Source organism: Stigmatopora argus, chromosome 1, assembly GCF_051989625.1.
Source record: "Stigmatopora argus isolate UIUO_Sarg chromosome 1, RoL_Sarg_1.0, whole genome shotgun sequence".
Classification (NCBI taxonomy): domain Eukaryota; kingdom Metazoa; phylum Chordata; class Actinopteri; order Syngnathiformes; family Syngnathidae; genus Stigmatopora; species Stigmatopora argus.
The window spans coordinates 4,269,319-4,295,426 of NC_135387.1; the positions used below are offsets into that span (position 1 = coordinate 4,269,319).

The 26,108-nt window shown below is 40.7% G+C and overlaps 1 long non-coding RNA gene across 1 annotated transcript in view; it reads left to right on the forward strand.

Annotated features, from left to right (window-relative positions):
- Positions 1-22,622, forward strand: part of LOC144078634 (uncharacterized) — a 46,202-nt gene extending 23,580 nt beyond the window's left edge. Inside the window, exons 2-11 of the long non-coding RNA XR_013301282.1 lie at positions 9,335-9,848; positions 9,981-10,140; positions 10,263-10,379; positions 10,475-10,585; positions 10,674-10,830; positions 10,928-11,525; positions 11,764-11,917; positions 12,004-12,093; positions 12,242-12,437; positions 16,096-22,622. This is a non-coding gene — a long non-coding RNA (uncharacterized LOC144078634). The remainder of the gene's footprint in view (positions 1-9,334; positions 9,849-9,980; positions 10,141-10,262; positions 10,380-10,474; positions 10,586-10,673; positions 10,831-10,927; positions 11,526-11,763; positions 11,918-12,003; positions 12,094-12,241; positions 12,438-16,095) is intronic.
- The last annotated feature ends 3,486 nt before the right edge of the window (positions 22,623-26,108 follow it).

The following is a 26,108-nucleotide window of genomic DNA, read 5'->3' on the forward strand; positions in this document are numbered from 1 at the left end:
AGCTATTGCTGTCGAGGCAGGGAAATCACCAACCCCCTCGGCCTGCCGGAGCTGCAGCGCTGGTGGCTGGTCCAGCAGCATTTTAACAGAGCAGGCTCAACCCGCCCGGGTATCTGCAGGCTGTGTTTGAAGGGAAAGTTTGTTTGAGACCAATTCTATTTCTAGTCATTTTAGGGGAAACATTTTGTCGGTCTGCAAACAATGGACAACGTCTGGAGGCAAATATTCTTTGTTTTTTTTCATCTTTTGAATTTAGGGTGGGTTATGCTTTTTCTCAATATGCTTATCAGACTTCACATATACTTGCAACATACGGGCATTGTTGCTTTGGAGTTATGCTTCAAAATTACCATATACACAATAGGTACACATTACCATTTCTCACCTTTTGTTGCTACTGATGCTCGCACACTCCTGATACTGCATTCGTCATCATGGAATGTACTTTAACAGTCACCATTACACGCATTGTTATTAGGGTTCTTAAGGCAACAAAAAGCACCAAGTATAGTGATGAAGGGTGAACTTGCTGATGTATTAATATCACACGACAATACAGGGGATTAGGTTCCGATTAAGTTGCCACTGTTGACATTGTCACGCCTCATCTACAAAGAAGATGTCATTTTCAAACTTAAACATCCAGACATTGGATTGGTTCATTTGGAAAATCAGTTTTATCCTCTTATGAATCCTGTTGGTCACAGAGGATTTTTTAACACTACAGGTTTTCATGCTTCAATTTTGCCACGGGCCTAATGGAATGCCCTCCCCCTAACAGCAGCAAAACACTGAAATATTACACTGACTACGACAGCATTTTCAAACACTGAAGACTATTTTGTCAACGAACAATCATCTGCGCATGGCCCGGCGGTGAAAGTGATTAGCGTGTCAGCCTCATAGTGGGGGACCTGGGTTCAAATCCAGGTCGGTCCACCTGTGTGGAGTTTGCATGTTCTCCCTGGGCCTGCGTGGGTTTTCTCCGGGTACTCCGGTTTCCTCCCACATTCCAAAGACTTGCATGGTAGCCTAATTGGATGCACTAAATTGCCCCTAGATATGAGTCTGAGACTGAACGGTTGTCCGTCTCCTCGTGCCCTGCAATCGACTGGCCACAAATTCAGGGTCTCTTCCGTCTCTGCCCGAAGTCAGCTGGGATAGGATCAAGCAACCAGTCTCGTACAAACAGAATTATCAGTACATTAAAGGCTCCTCTAAACAAACATAGGCTACGGTTTTCAAACAGTCGCGGGACAACGCACTAACATTTTAGATGGGATTGATCCCGTTGATTACGATAAAAGTATGACAACTCAAAATTAGATCAGAAGAGTAGATTTTGGGGCAGACGGATAGAATCTTAGTCTTTTATCTGTCACAACTTTCCACTTCATGTGTTTGCGTACTTTTGATGTGTAGCTGGATTGATCTTGAGCATTTCTGTTCGGTCTCCTGACTGAGCTCATGGTTTAACAAAGATCAACTGGTGTTAGGAGCAGTTTCTGGGTGTGATGACAAGTAGGCTTTTGTTATTGATGATGACGACAGGGCCTATGTCCGATTATTATTATTATTTCTTGTCAATTTCACAAACATTTCTCATCTGTGCAAACATCCCGTTACGCTTTCCTGTTAAAATGGCAAAAACATCTTACAAGAATATTTAAACCATTTAATCTCAACATTTGGATGTTTTGCAGACAAGTTCTTTTTTTTTTTTAACCACGGCGACATGATTGCAGTTCTAGGTTCAAATCTCAGCTCTAGCGTTTGTGATGTTTTCATACTCTCCTTATGCAAGAATGGTCTTTCTCCAAGTTTTTCTTACCCACATTCTCAAAACATGATTGTTAACTTAATTGTGGACTAAATCCCCCATAGTTATCTATGTAAATTACTTTTATGCCCAATTATTGACTGGTGACCACTCCAGGACGTAGACATTAGTTTTTGGGTATAATTCATTTTCTACCCACATCATTTTTTAAAATATTTTAACCATCCTGTTTTGTTTTTAGTCAGTCACCCGTTTTGGGTCAATTTCCCCCCCCAATAAACCACTGAATGACAAAAACGATATTAGTTTTAGAGCATCCCCCTCTAGCGGCCAACATAAAATACAGCATTGAATGGCAGGTCAAGCTATTTTTTTAATATAGAACAGCCCTTATTCATGTTTCAAACGGCTTATATGACAGTTGTGTACATAATATTTGACTAGAAACATGTACAGTATGTAGAACCGGTCTTCATTTCTAAAGTGTAATTAACCATACATAAAATCTAATAATTTACACACTATTAGTGGCTTGTATTACTAGAGAATAATTTGTATTCATGAACACAACATTTTAGTATTTGAATATTTTACCCTCAGCCATTTCTCAGAAAAGTAGCATCCCCCAATTTTGGTTTTAAAAAGGTGGCCTGAGTGAATTTTCTGGTAGCATAACAAGTTACATACACTTTCTGTTGCTACCTTAGAAATAATTTCTAGCACCACTCTTTGTATCCCTTTTGATGTGTTACATTTCAGCAGCCTTAAAGTTTCAACCCATTCATGTACAAATGATCTTTTTGGGTTGTTTTTTTTAAACCTTGCCAGGATTCATTGAACTCATTGGCTGACATTATTTATGCAATAATCCCTCTAATATCGCAGTTAATGTAGACCAGAGATGGCCACGATAAATGAAAAACTGCAAAGTAGGACGACCCCCATTTTTACTACCACAATACATGTTTTCACGCGTATACAGAAATACAATTACACCAGTACAATTAACAAACTGTATATTTATTAAATATTACAGCTATACGCATATCAAAAGACGAATGTATTATTATCTAAATATAATCTATATACATATATATATATATATATATATATATATATATATATATATATATTATATATATATATATATATATATATATATAAATGCAAATATTTTAAATACCGTACTCACAGTGAAAATAGTTGCTCCCCCTTGATATAAATAAAAAAAACAGGTTAATGGAAGTTTTAGTCCAAGTCCTTGAAGGAGAGCCCTCTTACCTTAGGGGCAGATTAGAGTGTGCAACTACCCTACCATGCATGTCTTTGGAGCGTGGGAGGAAACCGGGGTACCTGGAACAGACCCACACAAGCCCGGGGAGAACATGCAAACTCAACACAGGAGGACCCGACCTGCTATCAAACCCAGGACCCCACAACTGGGTCGCCCTTCACCTCATTTTCTGAACCGCTTTATCCTCATTAGGGTCGCGGGGTGTGCTGGAGCCTATCCCAGGTGACTCTGGCCCAGAGGCGGGGGACACCCTGAATCGGTGGCCAGCTGATCACAGGGCAAAAAGAGACGGACAACCATGCACACTCACACCCATATCTAGGGGCAATTTAAAGTGTCTAATAAACATAGCATGCATGTTTTTGGAATGTGGGAGGAAACCAAAGTACCCGGTGGAAACCCATGCAGGTATTGTGTGAACATGCAAACTCCACACAGGTGGACCTTCCTGGATTTGAACCCAGGACCCCAGAGCTGTGGGGTCGACGCGCTAACCACCCACGCCATCCAGGCCGCCCTGTGATCCTTCACATTTTTAATAATGATAAATAATTTAGAAATATATATATATAATTGCTAATCTAAAAAAATACTAAAAATAGTCACATCCTATCAGGTTTAAAGATCTTAACTGACAACTTTTGAATAGCTGTCCTCTGGAGTGGCTACTGCCTGAAAGGGTTAAAGTGCCTGCTCTAAGTTATCTGTTGATTATGATAATTTTTCCTTTCACTTTTCAATTGCTAGTCCACATTTATTCCTCGTTTGACTTAAGTGATACTTGTCTGATGAATACGTGATGATACAGCAGTTCCCCGCAGTGACCCAGTCACTCTCCTCGTGTTGTACCGACTTGACCATCCCCAAATTCAAATGGGAAGAGCTGATAAAACTATCTCAGCGAGTGATTATGTGCCGATTAGGTAATGATTAACAAGTCTTTGACCCATTTCATCTGCTCCACATTCTGTGCTTAAATGTTTCAATTTTTATTTCTAAATTGTAGTGGTTCTGGGGTTTGGCTGTAAAATTTCTCATTTTTGTGTGTCTAGAAAAGTGTCAAAATGGTGACTTACCAGTTGACTTATTGTGCTGTTGCCTACATCTTTAAGATGAAGTTTTTTGGATTCAATTTCATATTTTCAGGACTAGCAGATAGGTGGTGTAACAAATAGATACATGATTTTCTACTCGAATGAATCTGTAAAAAGAAAATTATTTCACCACACAGACCAGTAAAACCTAATAGAAAATCATGTGTCTAATGAGAACTCTTTAGGAGCATGTCAGAATGGTAAAAAGGGGCACACAGCTGAAGAGTTTGAAACACCATGGAAAAACATTCAGCAAACACATTTCTGCACTGCTTATCCTAAGGAGGGATGCTACTGTACTGTATTTGACCAATAACTCATTGCACTATCTACTTTATAGGTAGGTGTGACCTTGGTCTGCATGGATATGATGCCTAGATACACCAAATGGGGTGGGAAAAATTGTATTTGCAAATGTCATGCAAGTACTATGTGTTGGCAAAAAAAAAAAAAAAAATTGCTGTCTTTGCTGATGTCTTTGCTAAACACATTTTCCCCTCTAAATTGGGGTAGTTTTCGAGATGCTTGGTTTGTCTTCAAAGCCAGAGATTTTTGGTGCTCACAGTTGACCATATTTTATCTTGCTACACATGCCAACTTGAACTTTGAGTGTGGTGTTGACATACCCGTCAACCTCGGCCAATTGCAATTCCACTTATTAAGCGATTAAAAAAAACTGTACAAATGCAATGCGGCACATATTAACTCACATAAGGTGCACTTAAAAGTTTAATATTTTCTCCAAAGTGGACAGGGTGCCAGATCAGTATGCACTAAATTCAAGATTCTGTACATGTCGCTGTGTGACGCTGACAGCTTGACTGTCTGGGTACATTGCTTGCTATATTTATACAGTGAAAAGGCGGACGGGGAAAGGGGAATACCTATCCTGGCTATCTTCGGCCATTAGACGGGAGACACCCTGAATTGGTGGCATTCCAAACGCAGGGCATGAGGAAACCAACAACCAATCAAGCTCACACTCATACCTAGGGGCAATTTAGATTGTCCAACCAGCCCACCATGCATGCTTTTGGAATGTGGGAGGAAACCGGGGTACCCAGAGAAAACCCTTGCAGGCCCAGGTAGAAGATGCAAACTCCACACAGGTGGACTGACCTGTATTTGAACCCAGGACCCCAGAACTGTGAGGCCAACGAGCTAACCACTCAGCCGCTGGGCCGCTGTGTTTGTTTTGTTTTGTTTAATTTTAGCAGAGAGGCATACATATCTACATACAATTTGTTTAAATTGCGGAGATTAAGGACGTGTACTCTAAAGTAATTCATTATGATGCAGAATCAGTGGCATTGTACTCTAGTCTGGGTCAGATAGCAGACAAAGGTAACGCCCAATGTCACCACATGAAATGGCTTAGAATTGAAAGACAAGGGAAATTGGAGAAAAGTATTTTTGCATTTGTGCAACATAAAAAAAATCATTCATTCATTTGCCTTCCATATCGCCCATCCTGCGGGGGTTGCTGGAGCCTAACCCAGCTGTCTTTGGGCGAAAAGTAGACTACACCCTAGACTGGTCGCCATTCAGTCGTAGACCACACAGAGGGATAAATGACCATCCCCACCCACAATCATATCACCACCAGCAGGAATTGAGCCCGTGCCTGCCTGCACTAAAGTGAGGCGAGTGAACCACCACTACACCACGAGACGGCAGCATAAAAACACATAGACAGCTAATTTGCTGTATTTAAAGGACTGGCCACCATTCATTCTAACCCATAGAGAGAACACCTTTTTCACCAATCTGGTGGATTGCAATCAGTGGATTGCACTCAGGTGCTTCTTGTTTTCTGGAGAAATCTCATTGGTCAAAGCGTCTGTGCTGGATCAGTTGGAACAAAAACCTGCCCCCACAGTGGCCCTTGAGGGCTGGTTTGCCCACCCCTGACCTACACTAATAAAATGTATCTAACAGCAGATGGAGCAAAGCGGCGCCAAATTTGACATTTCTGCTGGTAGTCTGCTTGTGGGTAGTTTTAGTAGTAGCATGCTACCTTACGAGTACTGTATTTTTTCATGGATTTTAGATGACCGGTTAAGATCAGCAATAAAGGGCCATCGTTGGTCTGGTCAAATTGGGGTACTTAATCAAAAGGAATCTTAGTACATTTCATTATGTCATGGAACTTGTAGTATATATATTATAGTTTAGACATCCATATTTTATGACAACTGTGTGACGTGTTGTAAACACTTCTACAGGGTTCTCAATTCTTCTTGGGACTGTGTGTGTGTGTTTCTGTGGGTACACGTGTGCTTACGTACACTGTCAATCATATAATAATTAACAATATACTAATTGGGCGGCCCGGTGGCGCGAGTGGTTAGTACGTCAGCCTCACAACTCTGGGGTCCTGGGTTCAAGACCAGGTTAGTCCACCTGTCTGGAGTTTGCATGTTCTCCCCGGGCCTGCGTGGGTTTCCTCTGGGTACTCCAGTTTTCTCCCACATTACAAAAACATGCATGGTAGGCTGATTGGACACTCTAAAATGCCCCTAGGTATGTGTGTGAGCATGAATGGTTGTCCATCTCTTTCTGTCCTGCGATCGGCTGGCCACCGATTCAGGGTGTCCCCCGCCTCTGGCCCGGAGTCAGCTGGGATAGGCTCCAGTACCCTCGAGACCCTAATGCGGATGAAACAGTTCATAAAATGAGATGAGAGAATAGAAAAATTATGAGAGTATATATGCTATATTTTTTAATTGTGTTTTAATTTAACAGCTATATTAACATCTTGCACTGTATATTATGCAAAAATTACAAAATAATGAGGGGGAGAAAGGGTTTAAAAGCAAAAAACATTCACATTTATAAGTGTGGGAGAGCCATTGGTCAGTAAAAGCTAGTGGTACCTGACTTGCCTCATCTGTACTGTCTTCGGAGAAAAATATTTCAATAAACACATTGGTAGTCCGTGGTTACATATATTTAGCTATTAAAGTTTGCTTAATGGTATCAATAGTTTTCTCAAATTAGTGACTTTAAGTTGGCCCCGTTCAAATCAACTTTTAACTATGCTTCGACATGACCCTATTGTCGATAAGCGTCTTGGAAACTGAATGAATATAACTACTAATTCATTATGTTTGTCGTCATCAATAAATTTTTGAGCAGCTTGGACCACAGTGTCGGGCGCCGTGACTCGTTGTCTGTTTAACCTTGAGCCCATTCGATAAGCACCTCATCTTATCACATTTTCATTGTGTTTATTGAAATATTTTTCTCCGAAGACAGTACAGATGAGGCAAGTTAGGTACCACTAGCTTTTACTGACCAATGGCTCTCCCACACTTATAAATGTGAATGTTTTTTGCTTGTTTTAAACCCTTTCTCCCCTTCATTATTTTGTAATTTTTGCATAATATACCGTGCAAGATGTTAATATAGCTGTTAAATAAAAACACAATTAAAAAATATAGCATATATACACTCATAATTTTTCTATTCTCTCATCTCATCTCATTTTATGAACTGCTTCATCCGCATTAGGGTCTCGAGGGTACTGGAGCCTATCCCAGCTGACTCCGGGCCAGAGGCGGGGGACACCCTGAATCGGTGGCCAGCCGATTGCAGGACAGAAAGAGACGGACAACCATTCACGCTCACACACATACCTAGGGGCATTTTAGTGTCCAATCAGCCTACCATGCATGTTTTTGGAATGTGGGAGAAAACTGGAGTACCCAGAGGAAACCCACGCAGGCCCGGGGAGAACATGCAAACTCCACACAGGTGGACCAACCTGGTCTTGAACCCAGGACCCCAGAGCTGTGAGGCCGACGCGCTTACCACTCGCCCCACCGTGCCACCCGATAAACATAACATTGGAGTCAATTAAGTAAAGTATATAAATATGCTATATATAGTATATAAAATAGCTATAAACTGCTTGTTTCACTGAGTTCTAATTGGCTTGGTTCATCATAAAGGTATGAAATTTAGGAACATTCAAAACATTTCCATTAAGATCCAGCAAGAATCATTGCCACTTAAATATGGTTTGGTGTCTGGAAATCAGCGAGTTAAGAATATTTTAGTGGATAAAATCACTATACCCCTTCTACAATAGTCTTCCAGCGAATTCTCTCGACACAAGGTTTGTACGCTGGTGGTTAGTTACGCACCGACTCCCCCTTCAGATATTTAACCTTATATAATGATATCTAGACCACAATGTACTGACGGTGGATTTTCTTTAGTTTGGTATGACAGTTTTGCAGCAAATTTAAATGAAACGGTTTTAAAATCATGTGACTTAAATTTAGTTCGTCATTCTGACTGGTCAAGTAAAATATTTTTTTGATGTGAGAATGGCCTGAAACGCATGAGAAACCTACTCTTCACATGACAGTTGAGAACACTCAACATGCTGAAACATCTCACTGACCACAATCCAGATTTATATTTCCAACTAATGATGAATCCGGACTGAATGTTTTTTCTTCCACTTGCTCCTGGCAGTTACAATGTCAGATGTATAGACATGCTATCATTAAGTTGTAGTGTGTCTTGCAACAAAGATTGCGTTATGATGGACATGATGTCAGGACACGGCAATGAAAGAAAGTAAATTGTAGTGCTCCTTTGCTCAGAAAGGGCAAATAAATAAAAAAGGCACATATACGACTTGACTTGTTCCTGGATGATTAAATGACTGGGAGGGAGTGAATTGTTTTTTCCAAAACCATTTTAAGATCAGGTGACTTAAATTGTATTTTTACATTATATTTACTTGCTTACATTTAGATGTACGGGTATGAACTTACCGCAGTATTTTATGTCTCAAACACTATCTAGTGTCCCCCCGCCCTTTTCTTCACCTATATCCTTTTTTCTTCTCTTATTTGCTAAAAGGAAGACTTGCACTGGCCAGGTCTGTCAGCTTTTTTTGTTAACAAATGGGTGGTAATATACAGTGCACAGTTTGTTAGAACATACCCCAATAACTATGTTAGGGGATGACATTTTAGTGTTGTTTCCCTAGAGTTAGGCAATAACTGATTGTTTTTTGGTAATTGCACAGTTCTGACAAGGTCCACTGCGTTGTGAAATTAATGGGTGTTTAAGAGCTTTGCACTTCAGTGTTTTACAGTAATCGTCGGTGTCAATATTTACAAAGTCCTTCGTTTTGTCCCCTGACAGCTTCAAAGGAATGCAAACATAAAGAGACTGAAAGTAACCCAAAACTCAAATCAGAAGACCCCAGTGCAGAAGCACATCCCTTACTTCAACCTGTTTCTGAAGCGGTTGTCTCAAAAAGTAACCCCAAAGACAGCACAAAGGAGTCAAACAAAAGCGATACCTTAATTGGGACAAGTGAAAAACCAGACCACTCAATACCAAACATAAAAACAAAATCTGGTCCACCTCCAGCTTCACAATCTTCAAAAACATTAAAGTCTGAACACAGAGAAACTGCGTCTGTGTTGAAGTCTTTGACACCATTTATAATACCAAGAAAGCAATCAGGAATTCAGCCATCATTAAGCCACATGATGTCTTCATGCCAGAAGTCTTCGGTCCCAACAATTCTGAATGAAACTCGAAATCTGCCTGTGCCACCAGCACCAAGTGCTCCCCCGTCTCGACCTTCTCAACCAAATAACCAGGTCAGACAGAGCATCCAGCGTTCCCTCACTAGCATCTTATCCAAAAGGTAAGAATTCTATTGTTTAATTTGAATTATTTATGTTATTTAAATACCCATTGTTTATGTTAACAATATTAACTGTCTGTAGTGTTTGTATATATGCAGAAATGTTGACTGACTTTCTTTTTGTTTGTTAAGGGTTTGTGAATGTGTGGATTTGGCCATATCTGAAAGGGATGCTGTAAAGCTTGTTGCAAGCATTGAGACTGAGATGTTTGACATATTTCGCAATACAGACAGTAAATACATGAATAAGTACAGAACAATCATGTTCAACCTGAAAGATCCCAAAAACAAGGTTTGCTCAAATTTATTAAGGCCTAATGTAAGATCTTACTTGAAGATTTGAATACTGTTTAAATCGATAGATGCCAAATGTATTATAATTGCATTATAATTCATAGGATTATTTTTCTCTAGGGCCTGTTGTATCGAGTTGTACAAGGAGACATTAGCCCTTTCAGACTGGTCAGGATGAGCCAAAAGGACATGCAGGCTACCAAAGTCCCTGACCAAAATCTAAAAGATACATCAGAGGTAAATAGACTGTTAACGATATAAAAGACAGCATAATTTATTCATGATTTTGCAGTAGTTTTCCTTTGAGGTCAACATAGTCTTGTTTGTTTTAGGTTAAAAATGCAGCTACAAAAGCCCCAAGTTTGATGCCACAGCCTGAAGCTGTGAAGGTTGATCTTTCCTGTTTAAATGTCATGAAACCAGAAAGAACACCGATGGGCAACGTGAGCTTTCATCTTACTCTCATGCAGATGATTGAATTGACATTTGCGCAATGTGTTGATGATTATGCATTTTTGACAACACAAACAGAAGAGAAATCTTTCTACTCTGACTGTTTCTCTGAAGAACAAAATGAGTGAGCCAAGTAAAGGGAGCACAATGCCAGATGTTCTTTCTAGTATGTTGAAAGACACTACCTCAGAACACAAGGGTCACCTATTTGACCTAAAATGCAAGATATGCACAGGTGAATTAAGAAAACATTGCATTTCAAGCATAGTATCTGTACGTGTATATTCCTTCCCATTTATACTTACAAATCAGATTTTTTTCCATTTTCAAAGGACAAGTAAGGGAGGAGGAACCACCAAACAAAAGAAATAAGGTGTCTGAATCAAGCGATAAGCCTTCGTCACGACAGTCTAAAGGAGATGACTCACATCTACAAGCGCCACCTGACTCGCCTGACTCTAATTATTCATCATCTACTTTTGACCCTTCTTCCCGTCTTGTAATTGACACCAGAGATTTTGCCATTAATGAATCACCAGCTTCCCCTATTATGGAGTCTCCGGCCTCTCCGATTTTAGAGTCGCCTGCTTCCCCTGTCATCGAGTCACCTAAATCGCCGATTTCTGGTGCTTCAAAAATAACATCAAAACGAACTTATACACCTGTTGTGATTCCAACAGTCTCCACAGTAACTATTACAAGGCGAGACCCCCGTACGGCAGCTAGTCGGAACACGGCTTCATCACGTAGCATGTCTGTTCCCACAAATACACAGAAGAGTCAATCAGCATCTTATGCTACTTTTACGGAAGGTAGCTCTTCCACATCTGTATCAAAATTGCCAGTGCCACCAACAAAACCATTACCAAAACCCATCCTAAGGAAGCCGTCCTCTTCAGCCGATCCACGACTCTATAACACATCTTCAAGGTATGATGTTTATATCATCGTACATACTGTAATATCTAGTGTATCCTACGTATCCCAAAAATTGAAGTCAAAAGCTGATTTTATTTTCAGTTGTATATTAATCATTCATTAAATAAATCTAGTTACAGTGTATAGCTACTTTTATTATGTTTAACATGACTTTTAAAAACTGTAATGAGAAATTGCAGTATTATAAAATTCTGTGAATGAGAAAACATGTGTTTGGATTTGTTTTCAGAAATGTGATCTCTGAATCTCCAGCCAATGGTGAAACTTCAAAGTTTCTGGCTAAGCAGGAAATATTATGGAAAGGTTTCCTCAGTATGTTCACTGTATCAAAGTTTGTTACGAAGGGGTATCTCGTTTCAGGATCGGCCGGAATTTTGAAATCGGTAACATTTCGAGATATATTTGTGTGGCTTAATCATTTTGGTTGGCGTTAAACTGAAAACAATGAGCACTTTGTACTTTTCTTTAGGAACTACCTGATACCATCGAAATTGGTGGACGAATCATGCCTCAAACAGTGTGGGAATATATCGCCCGACTCAAGACCAACATCACAAAGGTTAACTTATTTTTTTCTGCAGACAATGAAAAGGGTTAAATGTGTTTCAGATTTGCTTTACCTTTACCTATTAGCATATTTATACTTGGTATAAGTGTTACCAATTTTTTGATTGTTTTTGTAAATTATATGCTTTTTTTTTTAATAGGAATTATGTGTGATCCGCTTTCATCCTTCATCTGAAGAAGAAGAAGTGGCCTATGTCTCACTCTTTTCTTACTTCAGCAGCAGAGGGCGTTTTGGCGTAGTGTCCAACAACAGCCCGTTGATAAAAGATATTTACCTTGTACCATTAAGTGCAAAAGAATCCATCCCGTCCATATTGCAACCTTTGGAAGGACCAGGTGTGATAATTTTAGTCATAACATACATTAATTTATACCTTCTTTTCACAGTGATTTGTTCCCTTATTTATTTTCCAATCTCAAATGTTATTTCAAATATATATATATATATATATATATATATATATATATATATATATACATACATGCATACATGCATAGGTGCATAGGTGCATAGGTGCATAGATGCATACATGCATGCATACACGCACGCGCACACATGCATCTGCACACACATGCATATGCGCACACGCGCATACGCGCACATGCATATGCGCATGCGCACACATACATACGCGCGCACATGCATATGCGCATGCGCACACATACATACGCGCACACATGCATATGCACATGCATACGCGCACACATGCATATGTGTACATGCACACACGCTTATGCATACGCGCACACATGCATAAGCGCACACGCACATGCATACGCGCACATGCATACGCGCACACATGCATAAGCGCACGCGCACACATGCACACGCGCACGCGCACACATGCATATGCGCACGTGCACACATGCATATGTGCACAGGCACACATGCATACGCGCACACACACATGCATACGCGCACACGCACACATGCATACGCGCACACGCACACATGCATACACGCACACATGCATACACGCACACGTGCATACACGCACACGTGCATACACGCACACATGCATACACGCACACATGCATACACGCACACATGCATACACGCACACATGCATACACGCACACATGCATAAGCGCACGCGCACACATGCACACGCGCACGCGCACACATGCATATGCGCACGTGCACACATGCATATGTGCACAGGCACACATGCATACGCGCACACACGCACACATGCATACGCGCACACGCACACATGCATACACGCACACATGCATACACGCACACGTGCATACACGCACACATGCATACACGCACACATGCATACACGCACACATGCATACACGCACACATGCATACACGCACACATGCATACACGCACACATGCATACACGCACACATGCATAAACGCACATATGCATAAACGCACACACACATGCATACACGCACACACACATGCATACACGCGCACACACGCACATGCATACACGCGCACATGCACATGCATACACGCGCACATGCATACACACACATACACCATATTTTCACGACTATAAGGCAGCGCATTTTCTCCAAAATAGACAGGGCACCTTATAATCCAGTGCGCCTTATATATGGACCAATACTAAAAATATTATCACGATAAAATAAAATAAATCAGTCAATAGGGTACATCATCCTCTACAGGTCTCGCAACTACGGTAAGCAGCCTGCGACTTCATTTTCCCCCGTGCGCAATTCATGCTGGGATATGTAGTTCTTTTGTCAATACACCCAGTATGACGGCGAGCACACTAATTTGGTGCTCGCCATCATTCTGGCTGGATTGACAAAAGAACTCCAGCCCCTAGATTGGCGTAAACAGCATTCAAAGCTAGACTTCGAACTACAGACGCTCCCCTACTTACGAACAAGTTAGGTTCTGAGCGATTTTTCATAAGTTGAATTTGTTCGTAAGTTGATTCAATGCTATATTTTGTATTATAATTTATGTTTAAGGCCTATATATGTATATTAAAGGTTTATATAAGTGCATTTGTATGTTTAAGGCTTGTATAAGTAACCTGCATTGGTTTGTACTGAAAAAAACATTTAACGAACGATCGTCGAACGATTCAAGTTGTATGCCCGTGCAACGCTCACCATTTTCTCACCCGCATCAAGCTTCTTTATTATTGCCACGAAATGGCTTGCCTCTTCCTTGCACTACCACCCTCACTAGAAGCCTTTCGCTTTTCACCAACCATATTGAATAATGGATGCACGAGATATTTATTGATAAAAATGTTCTTTGCGCACTGGAGATACGTTCACGCACTTGCGCACTGCAACAAACTGGGCAGAGGAAGGTGGATGCTGGGTGAGCTCTCACAGCGCCAGGCGTCGGTATTTGCGGGGGAAAGAAGCACTACAAGAAGTAGCCGAAAGAAGCCAGGCTCACAGAACAAAGAAAGTTGTAAAAACATTAAAGTAAAAAGTATAAAGTACAAAGTAAAGTAAAGAGGAATGTATTAAGAAATATTAAAATGTAATTTAAAAAAAGATAGAAGGGCTGTAAAACACGAAAAACATTAGAATATACAGAGCTACTGTCACTGGCTTCCGCGTGACGGCACCATCTTGGGGGGGGGGGAACCTATGCGCAGACATGTTCGTATGTACCGTTGTTCGTAACTCGAATGTTCGTAAGTAGGGGAGTGTCTATATATATATATATATATATATATATATATAATATATATTATATATGGATCAATATTGAGCCGCAACAGTTCTCGCAACTACGGCAAGCAGCCCCCGACTCTATTTTCCCCGTAGAAAAAGTAGTGCGCTGTGACTGCTGGGATATATAGTTCTTTTGTCAACCAATTGACACCGGCCGACATTTAATAGGGTGGATTTACAAAAGAACTCCTGCCGCTAGATGTTGGCGTCAACAGAGCATTCAGAGTTGGACTGGGAACTATATATATAAATATATTATATATGGATCAATATTGAGCCGCAACAACTCTCGCAACTACGGCTTACAGTCCCCGACTCTATTTCCGGTGCGCGGTGAATGCTGAGATATATAAAACGGCGTTGCATTTTGGTTGAGCTCGATCTAGCACATTAATTCTATGTTCGTCGTCATTCCCAGTGGAAGTCTCAAATGTGATCCGAGCTTTCAGGAAGGCAGAAATTACTGACTCGATTAATGACGACTTTGGTGAGACGTAGACGTGCGTGTTGGATGCCCACCTGTTCAACATGAATTATTATTATGCTATTGCTGTGTTACGAAAATACTAATACTTTAACCTCGGAGAAAATAAAAAAAAACGTGTTTATTCATGTTGGGAGTGAATGGAGTTGTCAGAAAGCTGATTTGTAATCTATTAATAAAGTTTGGCTAACCTATCTGACCGTTTTGTTGACATTCCTTTTAGCGCAGCACCATCTAGTGGATGCATAACGTAACCCCAGCCTCTACTGTAGACCCGTATAATGCGGTGCGGTAGAACAGTGTAATGCGGAGCGGTGCGCCTTTAAATGTGGTGCGTCGTGTGTGTCAAATACAGAAATAGCACTCGTTACTGAAGCTGCGCCTTTAAATACCGTGTGCCATATAGTCGTGAAAATACGGTATATATATATATGTATATATATATATATATATATATATATATATATATACATATATACATATATATACATACATACATACATACATACATACACACATACACACATACACACATACACACATACACACATACACACATACACACATACACACATACACACATACACACATACACACATACACACATACACACACACACACACACACACATTCACTCACACATACACACACATACACACACATACACACACATACACACACATACACACACGCATACACACACATACACACACGCATACACACACACACACATGCACACACACATACACAGATACACACACATACACACACATAAAAATGTATAAAAAAATATTCAAATGTGTCATTAGCTTTTTGTTTCTTCACAGGACTTGAAAAAAATAGGCCTAACCTTCTTCTTGGTTTGGCAATTGTCCAAAAAACAAAACGTTCTGGAAGTGCACTTCAAGAAATGGAAGAAAAAAAATCAAAATGTTTTGCTAAAGATCCTCTTTGGATCCCAAAACCTCCTGCCCTCTATGGTTCTGAGAAATCGGAGGTTTTCAAACCCTATGATCCTGAGACCCCTGCAAGCACCACAACCCCTCCCCTTTCATCAACTTCTTCTGGATCACCATCAGAATTCTCTTCTAATGCAGAAATGATTCCATCACAACTGGCCTCTATGAAATCAGACCCTGCAGTTTCGACTTCAGTCTCTACAGCATCTATTCAGCACACATCTAGCATATCTGAAAGCAGTACGAAAGCCCCCGGTTTTACACCACTGTCAACTATTCTGAATACATTGTTCAAAAATCAGCAAAGTAATGTCATGGTCTCTAATGAGAAGCATTGCACAAAAAATGTGACAACAGTTAGTGCGAAGGAATCTGTGTTTTCTCATGTGTCCAGGTCAATGATGGATCCAATTGTTCAGCAATATGGACAGAAATCTAAAGCCAAAGATCTAGAAGAGGATTATACATTAGATCGTCCCTATGACCCAGAGGAGTATGACCCGGCAATAGAATATAAAACGGTTTCTTCACAATGCAAAGGAAAAAAATCGGAAGATCCTCCATTGTCAAGCACTGTAGACGATGATGTAGCCTATGATCCAGAAGATGAGACTATGTTTCAAGATGTGCAATGCGATGGAATGAAGCGAAATCCAACTAAAATGTTAAACTGTCCAGCACAATCTTTTCCAATTCCCACACATGTTGATTCATCTTTGTCAAAAACTTCATCTCAAGCCTCTACTCCAGTTGCAGCTCTGCAGAGCCTTCCCACAGGTACTGTAGTCATCTCAGCTGCGACACTGACTGAGCAGCAACGAATGCTTGAAGAGCTTAATAAACAGATTGAAGAGCAAAAACAACAGTTAAAGGAACAGGAAGAAGCACTTCGTCAACAAAAAGAGGCCGTAGGTATGTTCATGGCACAATTTTCTGGTAACGATCCCAAGATGTCTCTTCAATCAAAGTCACTGCCTCTCAGTCAGGGCTCCCCAAATCAGAGTGGTATTCACTCTGAGCCTATAGAATCAAAAGATCCTGAAACTGAAGAGACCAGCAATTTGACAGAGAGTCTGGATGCTTTTGACAGAGAGTCTGTTAAACAGGACAGTATAATGATCACATCAGTTAAAAAGACAGATGAAGAATCAGCCGATTTAAAGGAAAGGGAAAAATCCTCTGCTGGTGAGATTGAGGATTCTGATACACCTTATGATCTGGATGATGATGTTTTCAATGCAATCCAAGGGGATCCAAGCACCAAAAAGAATCGGGATTCCTCTTTATCAAAATCTCCCATTTCAAATCACAGCAGAAGGCGTAGGTCATCCCCAAAGAGACGAAGTCATCGTGAAAGAGAACGCTGCAGAAGTCCTTCAAGGAGATCCCAGCAGCGATCTGTTTCACATTCTCGGAGACACAGAGCAAAGGATAGACACAGAAAAAGTGAAAAAGACAGGTCAACACACAGAAGTAGAGACCACTCTGAACGCCAAGCTCGTCACCGTAAATCGCACAGTTTAAGGCGGCATTCCCGTGATCGTAGGAGGTCACCATCCTTTGTTACAGAAAATTTTTTGGTTCCACATGCACAGCAAGAGCCAAAGGCATCCTACGATATCACTGAGAATCAAATGCATGTTACTTTGAACTGTCAATTGAACCCAGATGTTGTACGATCTAGATCTACTACCATATCATTTCCCTCACTTTCGAAAAACAACACCGGTGATAAACATAATTTCAAATCTGGCAGCGCTGAAAAAGACATTTCACCTGAAAATTTCCCCATTTCAAAAATTGAAACTTCACAACATTCAAATTACAATGAACTTTTAGAAAACAAGGACAGGGTAATTGGTGATAATGATTTTCCTCCACATACTATAAACCAGCAGGGAACAGGTGGAGATAAATTTGAAAGCCCCATTCCGCTTAGAGAAATTGACCCCCCCATTCGAGATTCCCCTGAGAGTCCTGACCCTGATCCACGGTTTATAAAACCGAGTAGTGTGGAAAATAATCCCTCTGCCAAATCTGATGAAATCATAGATTGCGAGACACAAGTCAATCAAATGCCTCCAGATGTAAAAGTAGAAAACAAAAGCCAAGAGTGTGAGGGGAAGTTTTTAGATCGAACAGATTCAGAAAAACAGTGTCAAGGGTCTGTACCTTTAATTTCAGCTACTAAAATAGGTACAAGTACAGCATCTCTAATGGGCCTTGGCCAAAAATGTTCAAAACCGGGTAGTGATCCAATAAGATATATTGAAGTTCCAAATCTGAAGGTAGAAGACAATAAGTCCTATTTAGGACAACCAGCAAGCGAGCTAATCAGCATGGATAATGGTGGTATACAGATTGAAGGAATTGCAGTAGATTTTACGATTAAATGTAGTGACCCCAGTAAAGAAAGTAAGGGTTACCTTCAAGTGAAGGACTTTCAGCAACACGGAAGTGATCTGAATAGCATTGAAAACAGTAATTTAAAGTCAAATCTGAAAACATATTCTGATAGATGTACATCCCAAACACTTTCAGAGGAGACCTATACAATTGAAAAATTCAGAAAAACAGAAGAGGCATCTATGTGTAGACCAGCACTAAGTATAAATTACAGACAATTTGAATCTAATGCCTTTTGTACAGGGCTAGAAAATGTTGGATCTGCAATTTATTTTCAGGAATCACAGTATGATGTTAACTTCCACCAGCATAGAAAGCACGATGTAAGAGAAGTATCCTCGTTAGGACCTGGTCAAGTTGTCAATTGTATGGGTGGTAAAAGTTTTATTGGTGCTGTTGAGTCACATGTTCCAGACAGAGCCATTGGAGAATTAACTGCAGATAGCAGCTACGTCTTTCAAGAAGGGAACAAGCATGGTCAAGATCCTGAGAGAGCAAATGAAAAAAATTCTCAACAAACCCAATGTGCTATTTCTGATGACTTGATTACTCCTGAACAAGTGGGAGATGCAACAAGAACAAGGAGTATCCATCAGTCTGGTTGCAAAACTACAAATATGGAAATCCATGAACCCAACAGAATAGACGCTTGTAAACCGCAGTTTGAAATGGTAGCGCAAAATGTGGAGTTTTCAAATGATGATAGCAGAAGACAAGGTGGTCCGAATGTCATTGGACCAAGGGTGCGGAATATGTATACAGGTGTCCCAGGACATAATAGGAGCAAACCAGATGGTCCATATTTCACAGGAGTTAGATTCAGAGGACCCAATATGCGTAACTGGAATGGACCAGAAAGGTTATATACTGACATGAGAATTACAACGCATGGTAAAACAGGACCAGGTGTTTGTGATTTTAGAACACAGGAATGGAACACTGGAAATCCAGATATGGCTGATAGTGTTCTTGGCAATGAACCTATGCCTCCTGATTTCAGCAAACCATTATCTGAAAACAAACAACCAGCTGTGAATAACGTGGCATATGGCATAAGAGAACCTGGTGGACCACACCAATTAAGCTCACATTTTGAAAGTGGTCTGGGAAAGGAGTCTCCTGCACATGAAAGGGGTGGGGCAAGAGTTGCAGAAGGGCATGCCAGGGGACAAGACCATGATAGAAGAAAACATGCTATGCAAAGTTCAAGATTTGACACAAAAGGACTTGTAGTCTCCCAATTCAGGGGGCAAGAGAATACAAGGAGAGAATTATTTTTAAACTGTCCTGAGCGTAATAGAAACAAATCTGGTTTTCCAGATTTTGGTGGACTAGAAGCTAAGAAAGAGTTAGGAAGGACATTTTTTACTGCACCGGGTGATTGGATTGGGAGGAATAATCACCGGGAACATGATTTTGCAAGGCATACCATAGAGGATCACGCAACCTCTGCTCCCTGGGGAGAGCAAAACACTAATGAATTGGCCTTTGATAGGCTCAGACCTGATAGACCAGCTTGGGATCGTGAGATAGAAAGTCAGACTCAAAGTCAAGAACTAGACTCGTATGACTGGAGAGGTCTAGATATTAAGGGACCAGGACCTGCAAGAAATAACCCTGGGTCTGTTAATACAAAACATCAGCTAATTATGGAACATAGAATAGTAGAAGGGGATGGCCGTTTGGATCCAAACACAGAGTGCCCGGGCCCTGAGAGAAGACTTCCAGATAGGCAGGAAACAGTATACGGCAGTAGTCTTTCTGACAGTAGAGCCACAGAGCATCCTTTTGGTGGACATGGCCCAGATAAAATACAGCCACAAATGATGGGTCCTGAGCGCAACTGGAAAGATCCACATTTTAGAGCTGAGAGGAAGGGTTCGGCTAGTGAAGATTTTATTGGGCCAATATATGAAAACAGAAATCCAGGCTTTGAGGTCTTTGGGCATGACAGACGAAAACCAGAAGATATGGACCTCAGAAATGTGAATTTTGAGAAGGATCCAAGAGAACCAAGTCCTAATTGGAGAGAAAATGCCCGACCATTTATTGGGTCTGAAGACAGACAAGACAACAGATTGGGTCCAGATAACAGAGAAGAGCAAAGGTTGGGAAGAAGATTTGATATAGAAGATGAAGAGTTTATAGACTCGGAAGCATTATTTGAGGATCATGGTCGAAATTTTAACGTATCAATGCCCATGAGAAGATATAGTAGACGCAGGTACCCAGCATCAGATCGTCGTGGCTCGGACATCCAGAAACATTGGTTAGCTAGACACGAAACACAATTAAAAATTGAGTGGAATCATCCAGATGGCAGGTATTCATGGAGAAATTCTGAGAGTATTGAGGCACCATGTTTTGAATATAATGAGGTTGGGCCTTGTACTGACCAGAGGGGGCCTGAGATGAGGGACGAAGGAGTTAGACCTGACTGTGCTCCTATGCCATTTACTGGGCCAAGGAGAGTTTCACAAGATAATTGGTGCGGCCCTGGCTCGAGGGATACAAGGCCTTTCCAAGGTCATGATGTTCTGGGGGGTCCTAGACGTGATCGAGAAGGGCCTGAAAATAGTTTTGGAGAAACTGATCGGAGAGATGTTGAGTCAAGATGGGGATCTGAAAACATGAGCTGCAGAAAAGGCAATGAAAGGGACGTTCCCCCTATTGGTGTTCAAGATTTAAAGCATTCACGAATTACAAGAGGTCCAAGCATGGAAAGGTCAGGGCCTGAAAAGAGGATTCCTGGTGGTAATATTTTTTTCAAAAACAGAAGAGAAGGTGAGATGCAAGACATCTGTGACCAAAGAAGAAGAAGAGATATAGATTTACGAAACCATGAAAATCCATATCGTGGAAGGCCAGTGAATGACACAAAAAAATTCCATCAAACTGAAAGAGATTCCATAGACATTAATAGCCCTATACCAGGTAGCTCTGAACCTTATTTTAGGATGCAAGGCCCAGACATGAGAAGGTTTAATGATAAAACTGATATACCGGGCCCAGCTGGGCCCAAGGAGTGGGATACAGGCACTGAAATTGAGAAAATGGGCTCAGATTTAGACTCGCGTGAACCAGACCCTGCCATGAAAGAGGGCATGGAACTTTCTCACATAAGGGGCTCTAGACGGTATAATCGACAAGGATTTTACATTCGTGGTAGGAGACCAATACGCAGGTCTCGAGGATTCCGTGGTCTTATGAGGGGTCATAGGGGTAGTGCTGAAAATCCACAAAGTCAACAAGAAATTAAAACTCCAAAAAATAGGAATTTCTTACTGCCCACGCCAGCTGAAGGCCGCATATGTTGACCAAATCATCCAAAGTGCAATCCTAGTATGATCAGCACAAAATAAAAAGAAATAGACCCTCCCTTTAACAGTGGAGTACAGGTAGAGCATTTAATCACAAAAGACATGAACGTGAGTTGGACTACACTCCTGCTGGCATGGAGGGAGATGATTGTAATAAGTGAAAAATAAGAAGCTTATATTTCATGTAAATAAAAAAAATCTAAACTTAACTAAAAACAATCCTAGCATTATTAGCTGTGATTGATGGTGACGCCCAATCCATGTTGACCAGTTCAAATATATTGAACGTCATTGGCAACCAAAGAAAACTTATATTTATAACGATGTCAGTCATACCATAAATGAATTGAAAGATTCCATGCATAATGAAAATTAAAAAGTTAAGTTAAATCAACATTCATGATGACAAACTGATATCTTGGCAGATATTTCTGTTAACAATTATATAATTTATGTTGTTTTAGTTTATAAATCCATGTATGATTTGCTCTGGACTAAATTTGTCAAAACATAATCACTTGTTAATTCAGTTCTTAAACTTAAAAAAAATTGTACATAAATGTATATGGTTGATTTATAGTTCTTGTTTGTGTTATAGTGTAAATGTTGCATCTGTCTATATCCGTTTTACAACGACAACAAAAACAATAAAAAGGCCTAGCTTTTCAATTTTGTGCTTGTTTTTGTATGAATCTTTATTCACACCCTCCTGTTGTTCCTGTGCTTGTTTATATTTGAAAAATGTGTACTAGTTTAATTGAAGAAGACTCCAATTATCCAAAGGCGTGTGGTTGTTTGGCTAGTTTGTACACTGTATTTAAAAATTGTGTGGGGAAAAAATTATTGGCTGGGAACCAATTCAGGGTGCCCCCCGCCTACTGCCTATAGTTGGCTGGGATAGGCTGCAGCACCCCCACGAGCCTTGTGAGACAATAATGTGGGGCGGCCCGGGTGGACACACCTGGACTTAAATTTCTTTGACAAATAACCCATCTTATCTTTACTATTCTATTTGTTATTTAGTATTATTAAATTTTAGAAATATACGGTGTGTTGTAGCGTTGGCTTCACGGTGGCTTGAATCCAGGTTCGCCACTGTGAGGCCGACGCTGCAACACACCGTATATTTCTAAAATTTGATAAAAAAAATTTACTAAATACAAATAGAATAGTAAAGATTAGATGGGTTATTTCTCAAAGAAATTTAATTATTAAAGAGGACACTTCAGTTGATATTTTATTGTGATATAATCCTGTGCGGCGGCCCGGTGGAATGAGTGATTAGCGCATCGGCCTCACAGCTCTGGGGTCCTGGGTTCAAGTCCGGGTCGGTACACCTGTGTGGAGTTTGCATGTTCTTCCCGGGCTTGCGTGGGTTTCCTCCCACATTCCAAAGACATGCATGGTAGGCTGATTGGACTCACTAAATTGCCCCTAGGTGTGGGTGTGAGTGTGAATGGTTGTTTGTCTCCTTGTTAACACAAAAAAATTAATAATAAAGGTAACATGTCAAACGTTTCATATTATAAATGTGGTTTTTTTGTAAGTACTTGTCCAAGTATCATTGGTTTATATAATTAACCAATCCTATAAATATTATGGTATATAGTTATATAGTATATATGTTGCATAAATGTGGAGTTTGGCACACAAACTAATATTAGTAATATTTTCCATTTAATTCTCTAGCTACAATGCAATGTAACAGAAACGATAAAGAGCGCTTTCTGTTTTTTTAAAAACCAAAAGCAGTCTGAAGTCTGCCGCTCTCCTTGTAATTTTTATTTCTTAAAAAATTGACATGATCAAGTAGAAAATTTTGACTCAAAAGCACCCTCATGAATACAGGACGGTTCAAGAAAATAAATGTGCTCGAGTAATTGTTTATTTAATTTAGTATATCTGATTTAGATGTGTTGTTGTGTGGAACTTCTCAAATGAGCTCGATGTGAGATCTATCTTGAATACTAGTGGTCTTTACTGATGTCCTACACGTTCAAGTCAGGTGGGACTAACTTGGAACAAGTCATTGTATTTTTCAAGCCTCTCTTTCTGTAACCCATCTGAAACTACTGGTGTTTGACATAATTAATTTTGAGAAAACGAGTGTAGAAAAAGGACAGAATACTGTTTTTGATGGAATGTTACCACCAAGGGGAAGATCGCTTCGTAACAATCAGGTTAAAAGTTATGTAAAACTTTGTCGTTTCTTTCGCCTACTACGAATTTATTAGTGCGTTGAGGTCAGTGTGTAAATGGACTGTGCACGGTGCCACTTTCTGAAGTTAAATCCATAGATTTGTTTGCATTGGATTACGCTGACATACTGCGGAAAAGTGCCAACTCATTCATCAAAGTGTCCCAGGACCCACGTCAATGTTTGGTGTGCTCTACGCCCAAGGATACAGTGCAGGAGATGCTGCTGATTAGACACCATATTGTCGGTTGGCAAAGATTTCCCGAGGTCATGTGGTCCATCATTGGCGTGGGGCAGGGGTCCCCAAACTTTTTCTTGTGAGGGCCACATAACTTTTCCCTTCTCTGATGGGGGGCCGGTGTCAGTTTGTAACAGAAAAAGTGTGACGATCGTAGGGGAGCTTAATTTTTTTTAATTGTTTTCCAGAAAGCCACACATAACCAAATAACCCTTTCCAGGTTCTTTACAGAAAAAAAGTCAGGAAACATATAATAACACTATTAATGAAATAAATAATAACTAAATAACCCTCTCTGAGTTCTTCACAGAAAAAACAGGAAATAAATAACACTATTTATGAAATAAATAATAACTAAATAACTCTCTCTGGGTTCTTCATAGAAAAAAAAGCCATGGAACATTAACTTTCTGTTGTGCCATGCACAATCTTCTCCCTTTGCTCTGAAGTTTATGCACGACACCACAACCGTCATTACAGAATCCCACGTCAACATTTTGCAGCACAGTGCTTGGTGGTGAATTTGGCAGTGGACTCGTAGCGGGGCGGTGAGACCCCTTTTTTCCAACTCCCGGTTCATGCGTCCCATTATTAGACCGCGAGTTTCGGCAACCATGCTAGGAGCCCCGTCAGTCGTGATGCTAGCTAGCTTTGACCAGTCCAGGTCCAACTTCTCCATGGTTTGGCACACTTTGTCAAAAATATCCTCTCCCGTTGTAGTCCCTTTGAGACTTTGGAGGGCTGCCAGATCCTCGCAAATCTCAAAGTTTGCGCTAACTCCACGAATAAAAATGAGCAGTTGCGCTGTGTCTTGCACGTCCGTGCTTTCATCCAGTGCTAATGAAAAAAAGTCAAATTATTTCGTCTTCTGCTGCAGCAGGGCATATACATTACTCCCGATTTCTTCAACGCGTCTGGTCATTGTACTCACCGACAGACTTACGGCATTAAATGCATCTTTCTTCTCGGGACACACCTCCTCCGCGACAGTATCCATACATTTCTTAACAAACTCTCCGTCAGTGAAAGGCTTACCGCTGCTTGCTATCAATTTAGCAACCCAAAAGCTGGCCCGAACGGATGCCTGATTCTGCTGAGATAGTAGTCCATTTTTTCGCTTTGAGAGTTTGTCTGCTCGTATTTGGCCTTGCAATCTATCGTACTTGTCTTTGTGACGGGATTCATAGTGTCGGCAAAGATTGTATTCTTTGAATACCGCCACCGTCTCTTGACAAATGAGACAAACAGCCTTTTCTTTGCATTGAACAAAAAATAATCGTTTGTCCACTCCAGGTTAAATACCCTGCATTCTGAATCAATTTTTCTCTCACCTAACTTTTTCGCCATTATTCCGTTCTCAAACAGGTTGCAGTTTTAATATGCTTGAATAGTCCGCGATGGTCCCAGGGCTCCGCCCTCACCTGCGATCGTCCAGATGTCTCGGTAACACTGCTCGTGCATGCAACGGTGGACGTGCCCGCATGCATCAAAGGGAAACACTCTCCCCGCGCGTGTCACCAAAGAAGCAATGCGAAGCCCCGCTTCACTGGGATGATTTGTGGGCTCAGCAGGGGTGCAATGAACCAAACACAAGATTAAAACGTCCCAGTCTTCAAGGCCAAATAGGAAAAAAAATCTGATAGCGTCTCTGGTATTGTTCAGAGGGCCGGTCCAAATGTGCCGGCGGGCCGCATCCGGAAAAAAAAAAAAAAAAAAATCC